This window comes from Papio anubis, chromosome 1 (assembly GCF_008728515.1).
Source record: "Papio anubis isolate 15944 chromosome 1, Panubis1.0, whole genome shotgun sequence".
Lineage (NCBI taxonomy): Eukaryota > Metazoa > Chordata > Mammalia > Primates > Cercopithecidae > Papio > Papio anubis.
In genome coordinates this window covers 69,713,942-69,722,665 of record NC_044976.1, presented here as the reverse complement: position 1 = coordinate 69,722,665, position 8,724 = coordinate 69,713,942, and positions in this window count along the sequence as shown.

Below are 8,724 nucleotides of genomic sequence, written 5' to 3'. Positions count from 1 at the left end.
ACAGAAAATAGCCTGAATACATAACAGATTTTTTTAAAGTACTAAAACTTTTAATTAACTAATTTATTCATTTTGAAAATGGGTACAGATCACTGACATTTTTCCTTTGTAAACATCCTTAATTTGGGAGAGATTATACACAAACTTTGAGGATCTTACAGATCATTTACTGAATTTATTAAACACTCCCCAAACACAAAATTATTAGATGCAATCTAATAGAAAGGATTGTAATATTGTCTTTATTTAGCTGGTGTTACTAATAGCATCAAGCTCTCCTAAGGCATTTTTTTCTGCTTAAACTGTAGTACCTGTAATGATGTGTCTTTATAACAAAGTTGGTTGTATTTCCTCAAGTCAACTTACATTAACGCCAAACCTACACCATATATTACTACAAAGAGTAATTTTCTAACAGTAGAATGAATGTAGAACACCAATGATTAGTTTGATTTATTTTCAGTATGCCACAATGTTCTTTGAGGAAATATTTATCCAGCACATTCCCATGGCATTCAAATCCTGTATTGTTAATTGTTTTGCATCAAAGCCAAATAATTTGATAGGGTAACAAAAAAATAACAGGGTTAAATTAGAAAAAAACCAATTCCTTAACTTTCAAAGTAATTATTATTAAAATACTATTAAAAAGTATGCAACGTAATTGCATCACACATGTATGCAAGTGCGCGCGCACGCGTGCACACACACACACACACACACACACACACTATAGTTTAAAGGAAAACTGGCATTTATAACAGTGCTCAAACTGAAGGGAATAAAAGAAACAGCAATTGAAAATACGGCTACCTAAGTATCCAGTGAGTCACTGAGGAAGTAAGTGAGGTACATTGCTGAGGGCATTAACACTTTTGTGGTCATTACTCACCATAATGATAATTTCAGAAACAGTATCTTAGCAGCAGATAAGAAGTGATATTAAATGAGCCTAATTTATTCCTCGACTGGATCTAACAACACAATCATGTTACTAATGGCACCAGATTTAAAAACCCTTCCACATGCAAGTAGTAAATGAAAGTAAATACTGTATTTAATCTGTAAACCAAACACATACTACTAGTTCAAATCATACAGATTTAGGCACTGGGCTGTACATAGAGACATAAGAGAATAAACTAAACACATTTTCACATATTTCGTTTCTTTTGCCATCAGCTTAGCTCTGTTACTGTTCAATCTGAAAACAACCTCTTTAACAATAACATCAGATAATTGAGTTATAAATAGATGTAAAACAGTAGGAAGTGGTGCATCACCATATGTGGCTTTTATAAATTGTATGGGATGACTTCATCATTAGCACACAGCTTACCCCATGATCATTGTAAATCATTTCATTGATGAGATAATAATAATGGCTTATGATATTATCCCCTTGTCCATTGTCATAACTTTCCAGTAGGGCTCAGCAGGTAGAGAAAAAAAAAATCTAACAGATTTATATCTTTCCTTTGGTGTGTGTGCATAGCAATATGCACTTATAAAAAGCTTTATAGAAGCAAGAAAATGTAGCACTCCTCTTAAAAGATGTTACCGAGAGATCAGCAAACATTTGTAAAAACTGTTGGTCAGGATTATCTGAGCTAGTTTCAGTAATGTATTTAAAACCCTTGACGATTGTGTGCTGTGTTCAGAGGAGAAAGGAAAATAAAAGGCAAAGCCTTCTCCATCACTGAGCACCCACTATATGCCAGGTAGTTGGCATAACTTACCTCGCTTGATTCTCAGAGCAACCCTGTGAGGCAGATACTGTGGACATTACAAAGACATGAAAGTCGAGGCTCCACAATGAGTAACCAGGACAAGATTGAACACAGATCAGTCTAGTTCCAGACTCCACTGGGTGCTTTCCATCATTGCCCTAAAATAACCTGAGGTAAACCAGGAAGAAATGGGGAATTAAAAAGTTAATAACTAGCATTTTAACCAGTGTTGGCATTAGTGAAGCCAAACATCTAGTAGTTCAGTGTAGTCACTGAAAGTGAGAGACTTTCATGACGGATTCTGAATAGAAGGTAACAGACTACACAACTCCCCAAGTGGTTGGCATTTAGATCAGTGCTTCTCATTCCATTTGTGATGAGGAGCTATCGTTTACGTTTGTTTTAATTTCCAATCCATTGCACACTTTGTGGAAAGCAATAAAAATAAAGCATTACAAAAGGAAGTGAAAAAGTAAAGCAAAATATAAAGAAAATGAACTCAATTATTCATAACTACATTTGACAAACAATCCCACTGCTCACATGCTAGGATATAGCAGCAATGTCAAAGTGCCATAAAAGTTTCTAAATGTTCACACGTGACTTCTGTTCTTATTGTGGACTCATGACAAGCTGTTCTCAGACCAATTGAGGTCAGAAGGCTTTACTGTGATGGTCATATCCAGAGAACTTGATGGAGGCCATATCACTTGTTGCTTTCCTTTCTAGAAGCACATGTACACAGTACAAAAATGTCAGAGCTTCTCAAGTTCTGGGTCATTATGCTTAGAAACTTCTGAAATCTCAGCAATTTGCACAAATGCTGCTGATTAAAAGTAAAGTGAAGCATTCAGAACTTTTGAGTCATTTTATAACAACACAGTCAAATGTTTGGAATGGCCAACATATTCTGTTTTTCATGCTTCATGCTTCCTCCTCTGTAGGTCATTACATTGTTTTTCAGGAAAAATGTTTTTGATTGACTCAAGCAGTGGACAATCGACTCCCTACATTTTTTTATTTTAAATGAAACAATTACACAATTTTTTTTGTCTTAAAATTAACCTTTAGAAAACAAGATTGTTAAATGTATCCTATAATCTTGTTACTTTGGAATTGTCATTTGGCCTCATTATGCCTTTAACAGTTTTCACTTTTAATCATCGACATAGTACTTTCACATATTTGTGCAAGGGACTGACAGTAATTGCTGTTTAGGAAAGTAATATATGCTTCTTTGTCAATGCAAACACTCAGACCCCAAAGTCCATTCTGTGTGCAATTTTCTATTAGTACTTTAAAAAAACACCTAACATAATGAAAAGGTGATATGAAAAAATACCACATAAATTATAACATTATATACCTAATTTGAGACCCATAGTTTTCTTTTATAAACCTGACTGCTAATTGACATGAAATTTAGATTTGCATAAAAATGCTTTAATAATCATAGTATTATGTTCACCAAAACATGGAACACTTACAAAGACAAAAGCAAAATAGCACTCAATGTGACTTAAAAAAAAAAAAAAACTGTTGTTAGAGCTGATGATTATGCTGCTTTCAGAGTAATGTGCTTTTCTTTATATGTAGGAGAATATATCAACAGATGAAAGTAAAATTTAAATTTCAGAACCTACATGGAATTGCAATTGTCCAATTTCATTATCATACATTTCATTATTCCAGATCATCAGATTTTAATCCCCTGTAGTCCCAATATCAAACATCAATGAGTTTTAAGAGTAGACGAGGGAAAGGGGAAGAGTGTGAAATAATACCACTATTTTACTTTGCAATAATATTCATGACCAAATATGTAATAAATACAATGTAAAATGAAATTAGTTTTCAACATGAAATGAGAATGTAGGGCTCATTGGTAGGTGTTACTAAAAAGTAAACACTACTGAAAAATCTATTAGAAAATGGCATTGAAGCCAATCATGTTTGGGTATGATGTTATGTTTTATTAATTTCATCTTAAAAAACAAATTTGTATTGAACACCTTAAATAGACTGATTAATTGTGATCAAAAAGAAAATAAAAGTACTCATTTTTCGGAATTTTTACTCACATCCAGGGGAGAGTGATCTTAAATTAGCAACAGATTTCTTAAAATACATAAAACAAAAACTGCTTGGTATTCTAGCTAATGAGATAATAACAACTATTATAGTAGTATTTCATCATTTGTAAAAGAAGCAGCATTCGCACATTTGTTGCCATTAGCAGAATGACTTTTTAATGGATATTATAATAGCTTATATCACATAATCAGACTGAGATTCAGTCTATCCTGCCAAATACAAAATTAAACAACATGTTTCTGTCTTACCAAAATGTTCATTCCACTTCCTTATAAAGCTGAAAAAGAAAAGCATTGCTTCTTCTCAATGACATGTTTGGGTAATACACACATTTGTCATTTTGCTGTGACCCACCCAACCTTTCTTCTGTAAGTTATACCCATAAAAATTAAATAGTTTAGAGTTCACTCATTAAAAACTCTTATTTCTTCAAAGGTAAATATATTTACTTAAAAATATGCAAATGCCATGCAAAAGTTTAAAAATAACAAAAACAAGTGAATTTTGTACTACTGTGGACAAATTTGCTATGTTTAAAACATAGCAAATTATGTGAACAAAATTTGGATATTTTAGTTAACCACATTGAAATGAAGTACTCATGATAAAATTAGTTGACAGAATAAAATCTGGACTAAATTATTAGTAGCGACAGTCTTAGGATATTAGCACCATAACATGACTGCTGTCAACTCCATGGACTATATTTTAAGAAAATAAGAAAATACTGGACTTCCAAAGGAAGAAGCGTAGGGGTCTGGATGAGTTTGGCCTTTAGATTGATTAAAGTAGAAGTCACAACTGGCAGCTGAACAGCAGAATCTGACCATTTGAATGTGTTTTATTTGGCTTATTTGTTCAGCACTGAACAAATTTTACAATGAATGGTAATATTTAGAAATCAGGAGATTTATCATACAAATGAGATTTCTAGATTTTGGGGTTGGGAGTGGAATTAAAAGATCTGTCAACAGAGGCCCACATTTTCCCCTTGGCAGCAATTGACTGAAGCTGGGAGCTGCTGCCTACCCTGTTCAGATAAGGTATGAATTCTCCATCTTGCCCCAGTCCCATCTCTCTCTATTACATCTTACCCTAGCCAAATGCACAGATTCATGCCCCAATATAGACTGTGTAGATGTGTGAGTTTGTTACAAATCCCTGAGCAAGGCTCTGAAAATGTGTGGTCTGGAAAGACAAGGGGATCTATGAACATACTTTTCAGTGATTTACAGATTGTTACATAGGTGAGAAATTAGATGGTAAGTTTTCACAGAAAACTTAGTATAGAATTTAGAGGGTTATGGGTTTTAAGGCAAGATAAGAAAAAAATATGGCTTTTAGACAGAAGTATTTAACAATAGGGAAGACTTTCAGACAGAGTATGCATTCCTTCACTGGAGATATTCAGGCAAAAGCTGGGTGGTCAATAGAATTTGCTACCTTAGCCTTGAATTCTGGGAAAAAAAAAAAAAAAAAAAAAGCCATTGAATTATATCTGTGTATATGAAAGTAGTATAATTTTAGTTGTTATATTGCTGTTTTACTGGAAAATTCCTTTTGCCCTGATCTTAAAGTTCTCTCCATCTTTCAGATGCCATGTAGACAGGGAAAATAGGACTTTTATAGCACAAAGATAGTTATTGCTCAGAATTTCCAAATTTTAATGTTAAACTTGTATACATAGGTACATTTTCCATTAGTTTCTTCTTTATTTTATATTTGTAACCTATAGTAAGATGCTTATGAGTAAGAAAATATTGACTAGAAAATTTGTCCCATTACTTACTTAGTGAAGAGTAAAACCTAAAAGCGATGGCATTTTCTACAAAGGCAGTGAACTCATAGGCACTGGATAGAATTATGTTGTTTTTGGTCAAAAACAGTTGCAAAAAATTTAATATTCTCACTCAAGAGACAGAAAGTTCTCAGCACCATTATGAATATGTGCCTTTAAAATTTTTTAATGGAATTTCATAAAGCTCTATGCCTCCATAACAGTTTGCAAGTTGTTACCACTAACTACTGCAGTTTAAGCCACTGGGAAAATCACAAACACCACTGATGCTATTTACATTTGAAGGAATTATATGAAGACTCCACTACTGCACACACCCAGAATCAAAGCTAAAGTACCCTACCCAACCAAAACCATAGATACATCTTCAGGAAAAAAAACTTTCCCTACAAAAGCCAATCCAAAAAAATTGGAAGAAGCAACTGTTACACTAGATGCACAAATATAAATATAAGAACACAGGGAAAAAATTTAAAACAAGAATACATGATACCTTCAGAGGAACAATAATTCTCCAGCAACAGATTCCAATGAAAAAGAAAGTTATGATATCCAGAGAAAAAGAATTCAAAATAATGATATTACAGAAACTGACTGAGATAAAAATAAACATAGATAAATAATATAAAGAAATTAGAAAAATAAGTCAGAATATGAATGAGAAATTTACCAAAGAGATAGATAATCATAAAGAGGAACCAAACAAATTATAAAATGGAAGAATTCATTGAATAAAATACAAAACACATTTGAAACAGGCTAAATCAAGCAGATAAAAGAATTTCAGAACTTGAAGACAATTCTTTGGAAGTAACCTAGTTACACAAAAATTTTAAAAAACTAGATTAAAAAGAATGAAAAAAGTCCACTTAATATATGAACCACCATAAAGTGATGACATGTTCAAGTTTTGGGGTGTCTCAGAAAGAAAAAAAAAAGGAATGGGAAACCTATTTAATTAACTTATAGCTAAAAACTTCTCAGGTCTAATAAGAGTTTAAGATATCCAGATACAGGAAACTCAGAGATCCTCAAATAAGTACAATTTTAAAAGGTTTCCACAACACATTATAATTGATCAGTCAAAAGTCAAAGAGATTTCTAAAAACAGCAAGAGATAACACCTAGTCATTTACAAGGGAAACGTCATCAGACTAACAATGAATTTCTCAGCAGAAATCGTACAGGTCAGGAGAGAAAAAGATGATATATTTGAAGTGCTCAAAAAACAAACAACAACAAAAAACTGCTAGCCAAAATACTACCCCCAACAAAGTTAACCTTCATAATGAAGAAAATACTTTGCAGACAAGAAGAAACTGAGGGAATTCATCACCACAAGCTTGGCCCTATGCAAAAATGCTTAAGGGAGTTTTACAGCTGGAAGGAAAAGGATATTTACCATTATGAAAGCACACAAAAGTGTCCAACTAGCTGGTAGATAAAACACAGTCATTCTAGTATTGGGTATATACCTACAGGAATATAAATCATTCTACCATAAAGACATATACATACATGTTCATTGCAGCACTATTCACAATAGCAAAGACATGAAATTAACCTAAATGCCCTTCAAGAGTAGATGGGATACAGAAAATATAGTACATACATGACATGGAATACTACACAGCCATAAATCAAAAAAACAAAGATCATATCCTTTGCAGCAACATGGATGGAGCTGCAGGCCATTATCCTAAGTGTACTAATACAGGAACAGAAAAGCAAACTTCGCATATTCACACTTATAAGTGGGAGCTAACTATTGAGTACATGTGGACACAAAAAAGGGAACATCAGATACTGGGGCTTACCTGAGGGTGGAGGATGGGAGGAGGGAGAGGATCGAAAACCTCCCTACAGGGTACTATGCTTATTACCTGGGAAATAAAATAAGGTGTACACCAAACCCCTATGGCACGCAATGTACCTATAAAACAAACCTGCACGTGTACCCATGAACTAAAATATAAGTTTAAAAGCAAAACTCAACATCACTAATCATCAGGGAAATGCAAATCAAAACCACAATGAGGTATTATCCCAGTAAGAATGGCTATTGTTAAAAAGACAAAAACCAACAGATGTTGGTGAGCAAACAGAGAAAAGGAAACTCTTATATACCGTAGCTGGGAATGCAAATTAGTACAGCCCTTATGGGTAACAGTATGGAAATTTCTAAACAAACAAACAAAAAAAAACCTAAAAATAGAACTGCCATATGCTCCAGCAATCCCACTACTGGTATTTATCCAAAGAAAAGGAAATCAGTATATTAAGGACATACCTGTACTCTCACATTTACTGCAGGACTATTCACAATAGTAAAGATATAAAATCAACTTAAGTGTCCATTAACAGATGAATAGATAAAGGAAACGTGGTATATATACAAAGGAATGCTATTCTACCATAGAAAAAAGAAATCCTGGCCGGGCGCAGGACTTCCAGCACTTTGGGAGGACGAGGCGGGCGGATAACGAGGTCAGGAGATCGAGACTATCCTGGCCAACATGGTGAAACCCCGTCTCTATTAAAAATACAATAATTAGCCGGGTGTGGTGGCGAGTGTCTGTAGGCCCAGCTAATCGGGAGGCTGAGGCAGGAGAATCGCTCGAATCTGGGAGGCAGAGGTTGAAGTGAGCAGAGATCGCACCATTGAACTCCACTCCAGCCTGGGCAACGAGAGCGAAACTCAGTCTCAAAAAAAAAAAAAAAAAAAAAAAAAAAAAAAAAAAACCACAAAAAAACTAGAATGAAGAAATCCTGAAAGGTGAGGGATTGGCCAACTACCCACAGCCAGGAAATATCTCTCCCACTGAGAGAAACCAAAATATTCAGTACACCATCACACTTTAAACGGATCTTTTGAAAAAACAACAACAACAAAAACACTGAAGGTCAATAGAGAGGTGATGCCGACATCAAAGTTGAAGGGGAAGGAAGCTGGGAAGCGTGCACAGAGCTGCCAAGCACCAGGACTGGTTCCAAGTCCTGAATAGGTCCCCAGTCCTGAACAGGTCCTAAAACGGGGGTGAACGAAGGAACTCTGGGACCCCACATTCCCAGTGTAGACATCTAGAATCCTAGCTACAAGAG